Genomic DNA, 14,703 nt, shown 5'->3' with positions numbered 1-14,703 from the left:
CACCACGAGTTTATTTAACAAATTACGAGACCATGTAGTTTCAATGTTTAAATTTGGAGACCGTGCCGCAGGAAATTCACCCCAACGTGACGTCACTTTACAAATTTTAAAACCGTAAAGGTTCGTTTTGAAAATTGCAAGCCTATGCCGCAGGCATTTGACCCTAATTAGAGTTCACATGACCTAATTTTCAAAAAATTAGAGACTGCACAGTTACGTTTTTTTAAAATTTGGAGCCATTGCTGCAGGCATTTGACTCTAATTGGAGTTCACATGACCTAATTTTCAAAAAATTAGAGATTGTACAGTTACGTTTTTTGAAATTGGGAGCCATTGCCGCAGGCATTTGACCCTAATTGGAGTTCACATGACCTAATTTTCAAAAATTTTAAAACCATGCATTTTTTTCTCACTAAAATTGCAAGCCCTTGCCGCAGGCATTTGACCCCAATTGGGGTTCACATGACCTCATTTTCAAAAAATCAGAGACTGTACAGTTTCGTTTTTAAAATTGGGAGCCCTTGCCGCAGGTATTTTACCCTAATTGGAGTTCACACGACCTAATTTTCAAAAAATTCGAGACTGTGCAGTTTTGTTTTGAATTTTTTGAAAATTAGGTCACGTGAACTACAATTAGGGTCAAATGCCTGCGGCAAGAGCTCCCAATTTTGAAAACGAAACTGTACAGTCTCAAATTATTTGAAAATTAGGTCACGTCAACTCCGATTGGGGTGAATTTCCTGCGGAACGGTCTCCAAATTTAAATAATGAAACTGCATGGTCTCGTAATTTGTTAAATAAACTCGTGGTGGGTTCATCTGAACTCATGTTGTGGGGTAAAACTCTCATGATAGGTTCTGCATTTAATTGCAGGACATATTTTGGCTACTTGTAAGAACATCAGTCTGAGCTCACAGTAAATTAGTTGAAATCACATCTTCTAGTTTAAGGATGAAATTTATTGTCGTAATCAGTAAAGGCGACATCGACACGTCGAAAATTGAAGATATATCGTAGCATACCACGACCAAGCGTTTACAAATGGAAGGAAGACATCGATGTTTAAACAATTCGATGGTGATCAGCAAGAGGAGTAAGGTATTTGCAAGTCGGCCTTGTAGCCGAGGGTTAAATGTGCAGGTTCGGTTGTGGAACATTGGATGTGGTTAAAATATGTTTAAACCCCGCAAAAGTGTTGGGAGCATAATGACAAGTATGGCCGGTGGGCGAAAATTGAGTACAAAATGGTCAAAATTGATCCAATTGTTCGTTTAGGGGGGTAAGGAGGTTCCTACAAAGCATTGGAGACAGGCCAAAGATGTTTTTTAAGGACACAAAATGTATGGGGGACAGACAAGTGAAAGAAAATAGCCGTGGCACATATGGGCTTAGGCAAAGCTGTGAAGCGTTAAAATGGTCGCATGTGTACGAGCCAGAAATACGGATAAGTGGGCTAAAGTGTTGGATTGATGGAACGAAATTGTTTTTGCGCTTTTATTGAAGAGGCCCCTCCCCGCCTCGACGAGTGACGACCGACCCATAAAAGATGTCATCTCCTGGTTAGTATTTGAAATGGTCGGAAATATTAATAACCCGAGTTTTATAGCCGAATAAGATAAAAGTGGATGCAGGGGCGGCTCGTGCGAGGGGGCTGCGGAGCTGCAGCACCCCCAGTATTTTTACTTGACATTCCTATTCCAAGTTGTTATACAAAACAATCTTTACATACAGTTTTTATGTTTGATCAGTGTATACTAAGAATAACTTTTATGGCATTAATCGGCATTTTATTAAAATAAAATTAATAAAAATTTTGTATTATTTAAAAAAAAATTGAAAAAATAATAATTATAATAAGTTATCTATGGCGGAGCTGCAGCTCCAGTTTCGTGACGTTTCATGACGTTTTCAGTTGTGCGCATGCGCACTTGGAAAAGCTACATGCCGGGCGAAATAGGCGAGAGGGGGCTGTGGCTCGCGCAGCCCCTCCCGTGACGTAGCGCTAGTTGTGTTGTATGCTTCGCGTCAGTGAGCTCCAAAGCCAAACCCGTGTACTGTGTTTTTAAGTTCGACAGTAAGTGCAGTTAAAGAATTATTTTGCTATCATTAAATTTGTTGTTTGACTGTTAGTCGTGACTTTTTAAGATGACTGTAAGTGGGTTTCAGTTTTTGCAAATATCATTGAATTAAATAAGTGTATTTAACACCTTCAAAAAGAAAAAAAAGGTCATCTAACACCTTTTAAAGTCACAATTAACCTTTATAATAAATAACTGAATTAAAAAGATTTATGAAAGTATGGGACAAAAAATCTGCTACTCAAATATCATGCAGGAATAAGCAACAACAAGAAATACTCAGTTTTAGTTCCTAATGCTACCAAAGAAAATTAAATTTGTGACTGTGAAGTTAAATGCATCACTGAAATTTAGGCAATATCAAATGCAGAACAAACAACTGCAAGCAACAGGAATTTTGAAATGAAGACAAAAAAAAAGAGTGAAGACAATTTAAAGTGTGGATTTCTTAACACACCATATGGACAGTATTTGCAACCAAGTGCAATCATGTGTATTGATATAATGGACATGTACTGTTTGTCTAACCAGTAGCTGCTAAATTGCTTCACAGGAAGTGTTTCTTAAGAATGATTATTCTACAGACAAGATAGTAGTGATACCAAGCACATCCTATTGTTGTCAAAGAACAGCTAGCTACTCAAAATGTTTCTGTAGATCTGATGTTCATGATTACTTTGAAAATAATTAATCTAGAGATGATGTTTTGACAAGTTAAACTACTAAGATGAAAAATCCTTTTTGCTGTTTCCATGATTCCTTCAAAGGCAAAACAGTTCTTTTTAACACTGACAAAGATGCCAGTTTTGCTGAGGAACACCAATGTACCCAAAAGACTTGCAGTGCTAGTACTAAATAGAAAAACAGTTTCTTAGTTATCATTTGGGATTAAGGAAGAAGCTATCAATTATCATGCCCAAACTATAACTTCATGATTCATTTTGGTTGGAAAAAGGAAGCACCAGATTTAATAGTATGGTTTAAATTTAAGTGGGAGTGTTGTAAATTTTAAAGCTTGAAGGCGGTTTGAACTTAAAAAAGGAATTAAAAGCTATTTGCCAGCAAGCAGCAATAATTGCAGTTAAGAAACTAAAATACAATTAAGAGTCTGTACACAAAAATTCAAGAAAGATGTTTAAATGAACAAGTTCTGAAACCAATGTAATGTGGTTGTTAAATTTGTTAGTTATGATACCAATAAAAAGCTGTATGGCTAGTTTTTTTGGTGTGACAATAATCTGTGAAGTGTCATAGAATATGTTGAAAACGCTGACTGTGACTAAATTTACTTAAATGAAACATGACAATTTTTGTTGTCCAACTGAAATTCCTGTTGTTTTTTACCGTATTTACAACCGCTTCGTTTCGAAGCTGTGCCAGGTATGTTTTTCATATTATTACTGAACGTTATTGTGTTTAGCCCGTCGCTGTGCAAGTAAACAAAATACACAAATGATGCCGTCTGCTGTTTACACTCGTGTACATTATTGCGTCACAATAAAATTACGTCACAATGGGCAGCACCCCCACAAATTTTAGGCACGAGCCGCCACTGCGTGTATGTCATAACTGCAAAAAATGTTAGGTCTCTTTGGATATGAGGGCGAAAAAAATGTATAAGACTCCCCAAAAAGGTGGGAAATAAGTAAAAAAAAGACCGAATCCAGAGGCAAATTGATGGAAGTAAAAATTACTGGAAAGGGTAAGTTTGGTGCAAAAAATCGAGTCAACCTACGAATAGAGGTTGAAAATGTGGGGTAAAGTCAAAACATGAAACTTGGACGACTGCTGGCTGCCTGATCTAAGAAATATTTCTACCTAAAATCACACAGGACACAGTGAAGCGAAAAATCAACAAACACAACACAATAAAATGTGGAGATGAAGCAGGGAGAAGGAAAGATGAACGAAATCTGCAAAACATAAATTATTTAGTTAATTAGGAATCTTCCAGTAAGGTTTTTTTAATCATACATGTTGTGTTTATTAAATGGTATTTTTTTTATAAATATACATTGGTTTCATAAAAAAAGAACAATCCAAGTAAATTAGTATTTCAGGAAAAAATATCTCTGACTTAGCATCCAATGTGAGCTTTTACACATGATAAAATTTAGAGTGCAATTAAAATATTTGTTTTAATCTGCATTAACAACTATGTAGCCTATGTAAGTTAGTGCACAATCATTGTGTCAACTTCATGTTGTTGTTTGTAAATAGACATGTACAAAATAAACAGACATAAAGTTGAATTTAAATGCAATACTTGATGTAGCCTTCAAACCAAATTGTTTTCAAACCAATCTAAAACCTGAGGTCATACTTACTTTTAGAAGGTAAATCATTGTCAAGGAAATTTGTAAAAAAATATCATCCTGCTGTAATATAAAGCAATGTGAGTTAAAATAAAACAAGTTAACTATATTAATAAATAATTAGTTATTGTTTGTAAATGATAAAAATCCACAAATATATTTGAAAACTTCTGGCAAAAAGACAACATTTACCTTAAGCAAAAAAGATAATGTGTGAAAATGGCATCAGAGAAATAAGGGGAAAACACTGTTATGTTACCAGCTGCATATTGGAAACACAAAATGGTTTTGTACATGCACTAAAGCAGGCTTGTACAACATAAAATGATACTAGCATAGCAGGAGAGAATCAATATAGTAAAAAAGGAAACTTTTCTAAATGAAACCCATTAAAGGATTAAAGTACAATATCTCATTGTTGTCTTGAAAATCAAAATTAAATTTAACAACCAAACACTTTAAAAACATCCCATAGGTATCATCAAAGGTTTCATGACCCATATGATGTGCAGGCATGTACTGTTGCCTTATTTAAAAAAGTTTATGTTGTTTATATGAATAGTTTGTATGGTCAAGGTCCCCAACATATTACAACATTGGTGGCTAGTCGGGCTATAGAACAAAACACAACGAATCCATTCTACAAAGTGCCCGAGTTTCACCCAATTTAAACATTGCTGAAAAGTTGATTTTACTGTTTTGAGTCTAGCAGGTAACAACATCCAGTCTAAAAAGGTTGCACATTTACATTCTCTCTAGCATTATCTTAAAGTTTCATTTGAATAATAATAATAAATGCGGAAGGGAGCCAACAATTAATTTGACAAATTTTGTGCAATTTAATAAACAGATAAAAAATTAGAAACTTACTTCTGCATGTGAATCCATCAAAAAAGAAAGATTGTTCATCTGAACATAAGCTTCACCCAACAATGCAATGTCTACTAGTGTTAAGGATATCAAACCTAATCTCAAAAATGAAGCGCAAGATATACTCCATATACTGATCATGTAACCTAGCAGCAAATCACTAAAAACATACATAAGGATTAAAAAAAACATAAGGACTTGCATAACGACCACATACATATACCAGCATAGGCAGCACAGTATAAAAAAAACTAAAACTAAAAATACACCGTTACAAAAATAGTATCAACAAAATTACAAAAAATAGACCACCACAAAAACAGTATCAACAAAACCACAAAAAGTACACCACCATAAAAACAGTATCAACAAAACCCTAAAAAATACACCACCATAAAAACAGTATCAACAAAACCCTTAAAATTAAACCACCACAAAAACAGTATCAACAAACCACAAAAAATACACCACCATAAAAACAGTATCAACAAAACCCTTAAAAATACACCACCACCACAAAAAAAATCACCACATCTATAAAAAAAACCTATCTACCAAAGCGAAAGTCTCATATACAGTTAGCCTAATAGGGACAGCAAAGACACATGACTTATACATCAATGCCCTCTGCGTGCAAGAAGACACCCAGCTTTAGGTAGTAAACGTGGACGGCTAGCAGCCCACACCTTTCGGCCATGTTCAGCTACCATCAACCAAGTTATCCCAAGCCAACATCCGGCATACCAGACCATAAACATGGACAAATCATACAACAGTCAGCCAGTCCTTTAGAAACCCAGCTTCAGTCATCTTAAAAAGTGACTCGAAGGTCTCAGACAACATCTGCATGAGCCTCACCAGACTGACACACATACACAGAGTTATTTCTACAACAGACAGCTGACAAGGATTAGAACAAGTTGGGTTCCAAATGTGACAAAGCCACAATATTTTGGGTAACATTTCCTTGACTGCACCAAGCCAGCAACAGACTTGGCTAACAATGCAATCATCAGCTAAATGCCACAGGGTCATTGCTCGTCTTAATAAGTCCTCCAAGGAGGTCAGCCAAGCTCTGTCCCTGCAACACCAACTGACACAAGCAATCTGCATCACAACAATACATACGTCATCCAAACAGCCAACAAGAAATATAAACTTAGCATCAGCCAAGAAAAGCGTCCTTTTTCGGTCCTTAACTAAGTCATACTCAAGTTGACATCAAACCCGAATTGCAACAATGGGGCAAACCAGCAACCATAGTTGACATACCATATCTCATGCATCAGTACACAAGCAGGTGCAAGAGCAGACTTTCTCAAGCTGACATAGCTATTACTTTAAGACAACTATACACATACTAATGTGACAAAAAATAAATAAAAATAAAATAAAAAGGGAAGACAAGCATTGTTGGAATGAAACCATGTTCTGGATGTCCTTCTTCCATATATGTTTCTGCAAAAAAAGTCAGCAGAATTGAATTTGGTGTAAACACACAATTGAATTTTAACAAGAATGAGTAATTGTATCAAATAAAAGTTATACACGCTGTTACGATACACACAGTGCTGTGGATCTAAAACTACACATTGGGAAGATATTATGATGTACCTGCCAAAACTAAAACCGACAATTTTGCAGAAATAATTTTAGTCATGACACTATTTCAGGCGAGGGAAACATGCGGCCTTTGTCAAAATACATTTTAGATGTGAATGTTACAGACTAAACCAGGCGCTGTAAAATAGACACAAACATATTTTTTGTGTTTTTTTCCACATTACTATTTGATTAGTTCTAGGGCAGCAGTTTTCAAACTACAGCCAATGGTCTCATAGTGGTACATGGTACACAAAGCGATTTCAACAGAACTTGTTGCAAAAGAACAATTGTTTGCACATAAATCCAATGTCTTAAACTTGTCTATAATGTCACAAGGTGCTTTTAGATCATCGATAACAAGCCAATTGCTAGGTTAAATAAATCCTGAATGTTGTAGTTAAGATGGAAATGTAGTGAGGAATTTTATTTAGCTTAAATGGTAAGCCCTACAACTCTACAAGGGAATAGCAAAACGACCATTATGCAAGTCAAAAATTTTGAACACCACTGTCCTGGGAAATAGCCTATGTGGCCTAAATGAGTGTCGATAAACCGTTTGGTGGCCTTTATAAACAAAAAGGTTCCCCACTCCCTACACTAGTTACTTCATCACACTCGTGTCAAATGCCTGTGTCATGGTTTCCCTGTTTAAAATTGAACTGTACTGTATGTTCTGTACATATCACTAGTTCACTTGTAGCAAATGCTAAATGTTTGCTTCATTCTTATTTATCAATAATCCTTTTTTTACATTTATGTGCACATAGCAACAGCTGATCTTTGTTTTTGTAGCTATTGGACGCACATAGTTGTTTAGTGACCATTACAAATTAAATTTGGATCAGGATTTGTGTGGTGATATTATCGATGGGGTTATGGTTATGATGCAAATTGACTTTTACTCAACATGATTAGTCTTTTTATGTAACACTTTATTCACAACTTTTCTATCAATTGTTGTTGTTACTCAGGTGGATATGAATTGATGTAACTGATGTGTAGGGATGTTAGCAGAATAACTGGGTATTCTAGAATAATTGATGCGAATCTAGAATATCGAATTCCATTCTTATATTATTTTTGACTGAGCAATCATTAATCTTGACAACAACCAAAGTAGACCAGTTTAATACATTAAAAAACATATTTTTCATTTATAATGTAAAAAAGAACCAACCACAGAAAAACACTGGGAAAAAACTTTGCACAACTGCATTGAAACTAAATGACCCAAAATGCACTAATCCAGAAAAATTAGCATAAGGTTAAAAAATAACTTACACAATTTTATTTAGTGATTATTATTGCCTTCAGCAGAAGTAACTATGTTGTAAGCATGCTGTGGTAATTTGATTTGTTGGTGGTAGAGGACTGACATAGACTCCCTAGTGTACTAATATATAATGTTTTTTAACCTAAAACAACTCCAAAAACAGGCACCCAAGCAAAGTTAAAACATTGGGTGATGTAAAGCTGGGACATTGGGTGATTTTAAATTTCAATTCCACTACCAGCGATTTTGCAACACAAAATGTAAACTTTGCAGCGTGTACAGCATTTTTATGTTTGTATGGGGTTAAAAAATGATGCAAACGTCATATGTTATGGGATTCCATCAATGTTTTTGCGATATTAACAGACAATCCTGTGCTTCCAATGGCTGCCTAACGCCATGACCCTGTAAATTTTTGTTGTGTCGAAAAAAGTGGGAAACAATTAGATGCTGATAAGACGTTGCAATAAGTCGCCCATATGTGATTTAATGACATAAGCATAATCACGTGATCAGATGCGTAACAAGTGCGCTAATCGTTAATTATGCCTTCAACGCACAACCGTCGTTAAGGCGTTGTTACAGCAACTCGCGACTTGGCGTTATAACGTTGTATAGCACTCACTGATTTGCCCTTGTCGTCTTTGCAATGGGTACAATGACCGGGCGTCGACGTAAAAGCGTAGCACATGTGTTTACATTTACATTACATTTTTGCCAACGACGAGAGCACACATTTATATCGGTTCCAATTACTCGATATAAACGGCAAAAATTGATTCGAATCTAACTGGATTCTACTACTTTGAACATCCCTACTCATGTGGCCCTTCATATCACTTATGGTGGCAGATTGAGCAGTAAAGCATATTGCTTTTCACATCCATTTGCGCCAGTAGTTTCAGAAAAAAAAATGTGGCTTAGTACATTTGTCATTGCACATACATCAAAACCTATTTTAAACAATTATACATTTTTTTACATTGGGTCCTATATTAGCCACTGTCTTTTATGACCTTGATTGTTTCTGCAGGCAGAAACTCAGTCCCCACACATGCAAAGTAAAATAATGCATATCAAGAGATAACCATGAGATAGCCGGGTGTTGAAAGGCAAAACACAGTGTTTCCCCAGGCTTAAAAAATTATACTATGTAGAGTAGAAACTATACAAACCACATTCAACCAAATACTGTTTGAAGTATGTCCTAGTTAACATTTTTTTTAAAGAAAAAAAAGGAGTAAATCATGGTATGATGGGTCAAAACAAACAAAAATAGACATCTATGAATAGCAAATTCTACGAGCGACTTCAAATTTAGGAGGAATTGAGGACTTAAAATAGTATGTTTAATAAACTTTCTACATGTTACCCAACATTTTAGCCAATTCTGACACTGTTTAATAAACTCACCAATTTTAAGGGGCTAGTTGGGTAAAATTGGGGCCACAAGGTTAAACACAACAATCAGCTCCTATGAAATGGTAAATTAAAAAAATGAAAAACCACAATGACTCAATCAAGAGTACTGCAAAATTTGAATCCACCAATGTTAAAAATTTTGACCACTCGAGATGTTTTGAGCAACAACCGTTATTGCTTCTGACATAATAGGGTTGTTAACAAAAACTTCCATCAAGCAACTAGAGTCGGACAAACTTTGGGAAGAAAATAAGGACCCTATGATAATTTTTGGTACTATAAGCTTAAACAAGGCAATAAAAAAAATTCAGATAAAATTATGCTATATGACAGTGGTTCCCAAACATTTTTTTGTTGCGACGGCTCTAAAAAAGTTTTCTGGACTCGCGCCACATCAGCATATAAAAGTTAATGAGAAAACTTGTTATTAAACAGTTGATTTAAATCTATTAAATAGCACTTAGACACCACTTTTTTCCTAACTGTTTTTCGACAAAGGTATAAAACTGCACTTAAGTTGTAAAACTTCAGCCACCAAAAAAATATTCTGCGACACCCTTGGAAAGTTGAAACGATGCACCAGGGCGTCGTGACACACAGTTTGAGAACTAGGTCGCATTTAATTCAGTAATTGATAGAAATGTTAAACCATTTTAGGGGATAGTGGGGTACATGGTAAATCTTAACTATAAATGGCATATTCTACACACTCACAAAATTTCTTCCAATTCTGACTTTGGTTAAAAAAATTTACCCATTATTGAGGCTGATGGGGCTGCAGTTTGATACACAACAATTGACACCAATAAAAGGCAAAATAAACAGAATGTCCAAATTTCATCCGGCTAGTATGGTAAATACTGGGGATATTGAGTAAAACAAATCAAATGGCTTCATGACCATATCTACCATTTGTGAAAGTTTTATTTAAATCCATCTAACATTTCAAGCCAAAAGTACATAGAAAAACTTCCAAGGAGAACAAAGAACAAGGGTAGGGGACCCATAATTATGGTGGGGAAGGGGATCCATAATTATGGGTTTAGTGGGGTTATTATGTCAAATGAAGCAGATGGCACATTTACATAACTATATCTACCATCTGTTAATGTTTCATTCAAATTCACCAAAGATTACATGCCAAAAGTGCATGGACAAATTTCACCGGATAAAAAAATGTGAAATCAAGATGTCTAGCTTTTAGGTAATGGGACCCATAATAACTGTTAATGGACTATCCTTTTACACTCTTTCAATGTAATCTCTTGCAATATGTTGATATAATATGCCTGGTAGCAAAAGCTTTTCTATTATTTGGTCTATGATTGTCCTTGCTAGGCTGCATGACACATTTTGTGATGTTTTTAAAACATATGTGGCAAAACTGTTAAACTGAAAACATATTTAAAACAGTTTTTTAGGGGGAGAGTTGTTAAAACACAAATTGACTTTCATATCATTTTTACCCAAAGCGTAAGTGCCTGGAAACCTGGCATACAGTTGGCTAATCACTAATATATACACAATCCATTACTACAATAACTTACCAGTGTGTGGATTCAATCTTTGCCTTCAAGACATTTTTCAAGTGATCTTTAAATTTGACCAAGTTCTGTCAAACAAAATGGATCGATAAATTTTGAGCATATGCATACAAAGGATTTTATGGTTAAAAATAGAATTTTTAGTTTAAAGTCCAATATATATGCTTTATAACCACATATGGCATAAGTTTGACCCCATCATATTTTTCTGTATTGGGGCAGACATGCTGACAATTTACGTGGCTTTCAGGGTAGAGTAGTCAATCTTTAAACCTTTGTGTTCACTAATAACGTTTTGCCTGGTGTATACAAAGTCTTAGTTACTTGTAACGAGTTCATATTACTTTAAAACAACAAGACATAAAATCTTTAGTCAAAACTTAAATTGTATGCAATAACTTAATAGCAGAAAAATACTTTGCAACAATAGCAAAAACTAGCATAGTATTGTCACACAAACCTAATTACTAAAAATATGCTTTCAGTTTATAACTACAATCTGATTTAAATTTAGATGATGTGACTGTTAAAATAATAAACAGTATTGGAAATATATAAGAGTCCATTCTACCAAGCACAGCTATTTTGTCACAACAAATTATCAGTTTTTGTTTAGTTAATAGTAACCAAATTTTAATTAGATTAGGTATGTTGTACTAAAAGAAGGGCCATAAATTATACTCCGTTAAAATCAAGATCCAACTTGAAATCGATATGTAAGTTGATAATTGTTCATATTTCGTGTGGTTTCCATATATCCAAATATTAAATGTGGCAGGTAGTTTTTTTCTTGATTTACATCTTATTTAAAATTTAATCATTAAAGTAAACATATTCCTTGTATTACCTGAAATATCTGAAAAACAAGAAAAAACAGTATGTGTTTTGAGATTTTTAAAATGAACAATCAAACACAAAAATAAACAAATGAGCAGATATACTAAATATTCCAAGTGTAATTTGAGAAACTACTAAACTAAAAACGCTATAAAACAAATTTAGATACAAATTTTGACAAATATTATTACAAAAAATTTGACGCAAATGACACAAGCTAAATAGGTAGTTATCAATTATCTTCAGAACTAGAAAAGTGGCTTTTGCATATACATACACTACATACTATCTAACGTTTCTCCACAGTTACAAATTTGTTGCCTAAAATTAAAGGGGTTGGCACAGCATTTAACATGACTGTTTTTGTGGGCAGAATAGAATGATCCAAACATGTATTCAGGAAAAGTGACCCATTTGTAATTATAGATAGGTAATTCCAGGGATCTTAAATGCATATTTGTTCAAAGTAGCTAAAAATTGTGTTACACTGATAATATATCAACAAAAATATTACAAGCCATGTTATAATAATCACTGACAATAATGTGGCATAGTGACATAACAGTCACAAAAGCTAATTCTTAGCAAAAAAGGCAAAACAACCAGTTTTTCATAAATGCTGGGTGCCTGACGAACGGGCTGATAATTTAATGCTGCTGTTAGAGAAGAGATATCAATTTATGTTTATGAAACCTTTATGTTCATGAACAAGGTTTTAATTATGTCTTCAACATACTTGTTGTACTATGACTTTTCGTAAAATTTAACAATTTCTAGCTATTATTCCTTGCAATCAATGAATCACGTTGCTGGTCAAATACATCTCATCAAGAATTTGCCAAGCTTATTGTGTTTGCTAATAAACAGTACACTTGTTAATTATAGTGCAAACTTACACTTCTATACTGCTTATCTAAGGTGACAATAGGGCTTTATTCTACTTTTGTAGCAGGAAAGAACCAGGGTTGGGTAACAAGTCCTATTTGTTGAGTCTCAAGTCAAGCCAAAAGGGGTTTAAGTCACAAGTCAAGTCATCACGGGTTTCAGTCAAGTCTTAAAAACATCTTGAAATTTTTAAAGGTTCGGATACTTATTCTTTAAGAATGGTTTATCGTGACTTTTTAACCATAAAACTGACACTACATCAACGTCACTTTCCTTGATTTGATACAACTTTTACTAAAACACGACAATTGACACATTAAACAACAAGGACAAAATCTTTGAAGTTTTTGTCTACCCAAACGCACTTTTTTTTACTACATGCGGTAAAGCATTTGAACAACAAAGTACTTGGTCTTGACAGGTACTCCAATCCCTCAAATCAAGGGGCAACAACAACGCTTGCCAGCAGTTTCAGCCTAAAACTTTTTTAAGCCTAAACATGACTAAAACGAATTTCGGGCTATAACAGACAACAATATTCTGACTACTGATCCACATAGACAAGGTCTATCCCATAAACCCGATAATACTCTGAACTAGATAAACACTACTAAATTTCTTAAATAAAACGCTAAAAATTACATTCACAGAAAAAAAGTATCAGACTAAAAATCCATGGTAAAAAATATCATATTTACTTTAAAAAATCTGACATTTCATAGAAAGACAGAATACTGTAAGATTGAGGTCTTACGGCCTTTGCGTGTTCAGATTGGATATTAATTGCTCCAGAAGTTGATTGTTTTTGTAGTTTATTCGATTCTACTCAGAGCGAATCCACTTACATCAATTCAATGCAGTACAACAGAATAGTAGTACAAGTAGAATTAGACTGGAAGTAGAATGGAAGTAGAATGGAAGTAGAATAACGCTCGGCCTAACTTACTACGTATATATAGATCTAGACAAACCGTCAGTTATTTCAAATATTGTTTACCAACGCTCAACGGTTATGCAATATCAGGCTCTCAAGCTATTGTCCAACTTAACGGTCAGCATCTTAGCAACTCTCCAACCAACCACTGCGCTTTTGTGGTGACAACGCAGTCTGAGTAAACACAAACAACTTCGTACACAACGAGTTAGTAGGGGGAACAAAAGACCGTTACTGCATTCAATCAATCGGCTGTTAGTGGACAAACATTATTTAGGGCGTTGGACAAGATATCAAAAGGGGCTATTCAAATTCAAACGGTTCGTTGCTAGTAAACAACGGCCAAAATTTCACTAGTGGAAAATCCATGAAATCAGCACAAATTATTAAAACTCAAAATTAATACGTTACAATACCGCAAAAAAAACAAGGTACTTTTAAAATTTAAACAAACACCATGCGCAAGTTTAATGAAAATTCTTAACTAAGAATAAACAATAACCTTGAATTGAAAATACACTTCAACTGGAACAAAGTGCGCGCACAAAAACCACTTAACCGTGACTTAATGCAATTTAACATCGATATCGTAAAAATAGATTTAGATTTTGTTTTTTGAAATACTCTCACAAGCGATAGTTTTAAACATTTTTTGGGATTTAAATTGGTTTCCTAAAGCAAATGTTTTTAGGCGTTTAGGCAAAAACTAAAATATTTAAGTTTTCATAGGTTTACTGCAAAACGTATGTATCTGACAATTCAAATATTTTTGTTGAAACAGACACTATACCACAGTGCTCAAGCGCGCTCATTTGTTCTAGATATGTTTGGTGTCTTAAAAGTTGAATTTATCGGCGATTAGTTTGTTTATCAAAGGGGTTAGATACACGTTGGGTTTAGTTTGTCTTCCCTAAGGGTTAGTAGGCCAACACATACAATA

The 14,703-nt window shown here is 34.5% G+C and overlaps 2 long non-coding RNA genes across 2 annotated transcripts; both read right to left on the bottom strand.

Annotated features, from left to right (window-relative positions):
• Nucleotides 1-3,639: 3,639 nt before the first annotated feature.
• LOC145223339 (uncharacterized) lies at nt 3,640-5,430 on the bottom strand. Its single transcript, XR_013859447.1, has 3 exons — nt 5,264-5,430; nt 4,406-4,456; nt 3,640-3,991 (listed from the first exon to the last, which is right to left on the bottom strand). It is a non-coding gene; the product is annotated as an uncharacterized LOC145223339 (long non-coding RNA).
• Nucleotides 5,431-6,256: 826 nt separating this feature from the next.
• LOC145223346 (uncharacterized) lies at nt 6,257-11,933 on the bottom strand. The gene is made up of 3 exons (XR_013859462.1): nt 11,789-11,933; nt 11,111-11,175; nt 6,257-6,721 (listed from the first exon to the last, which is right to left on the bottom strand). It is a non-coding gene; the product is annotated as an uncharacterized LOC145223346 (long non-coding RNA).
• Between the last annotated feature and the right edge of the window lie 2,770 nt (nt 11,934-14,703).

Source organism: Phallusia mammillata, chromosome 4 (genome assembly GCF_965637545.1).
Source record: "Phallusia mammillata chromosome 4, kaPhaMamm4.hap1.1, whole genome shotgun sequence".
NCBI lineage: Eukaryota > Metazoa > Chordata > Ascidiacea > Phlebobranchia > Ascidiidae > Phallusia > Phallusia mammillata.
The sequence above is the reverse complement of the archived record's forward strand: the minus strand, read 5'-3'. Positions and strand labels throughout refer to the sequence as shown.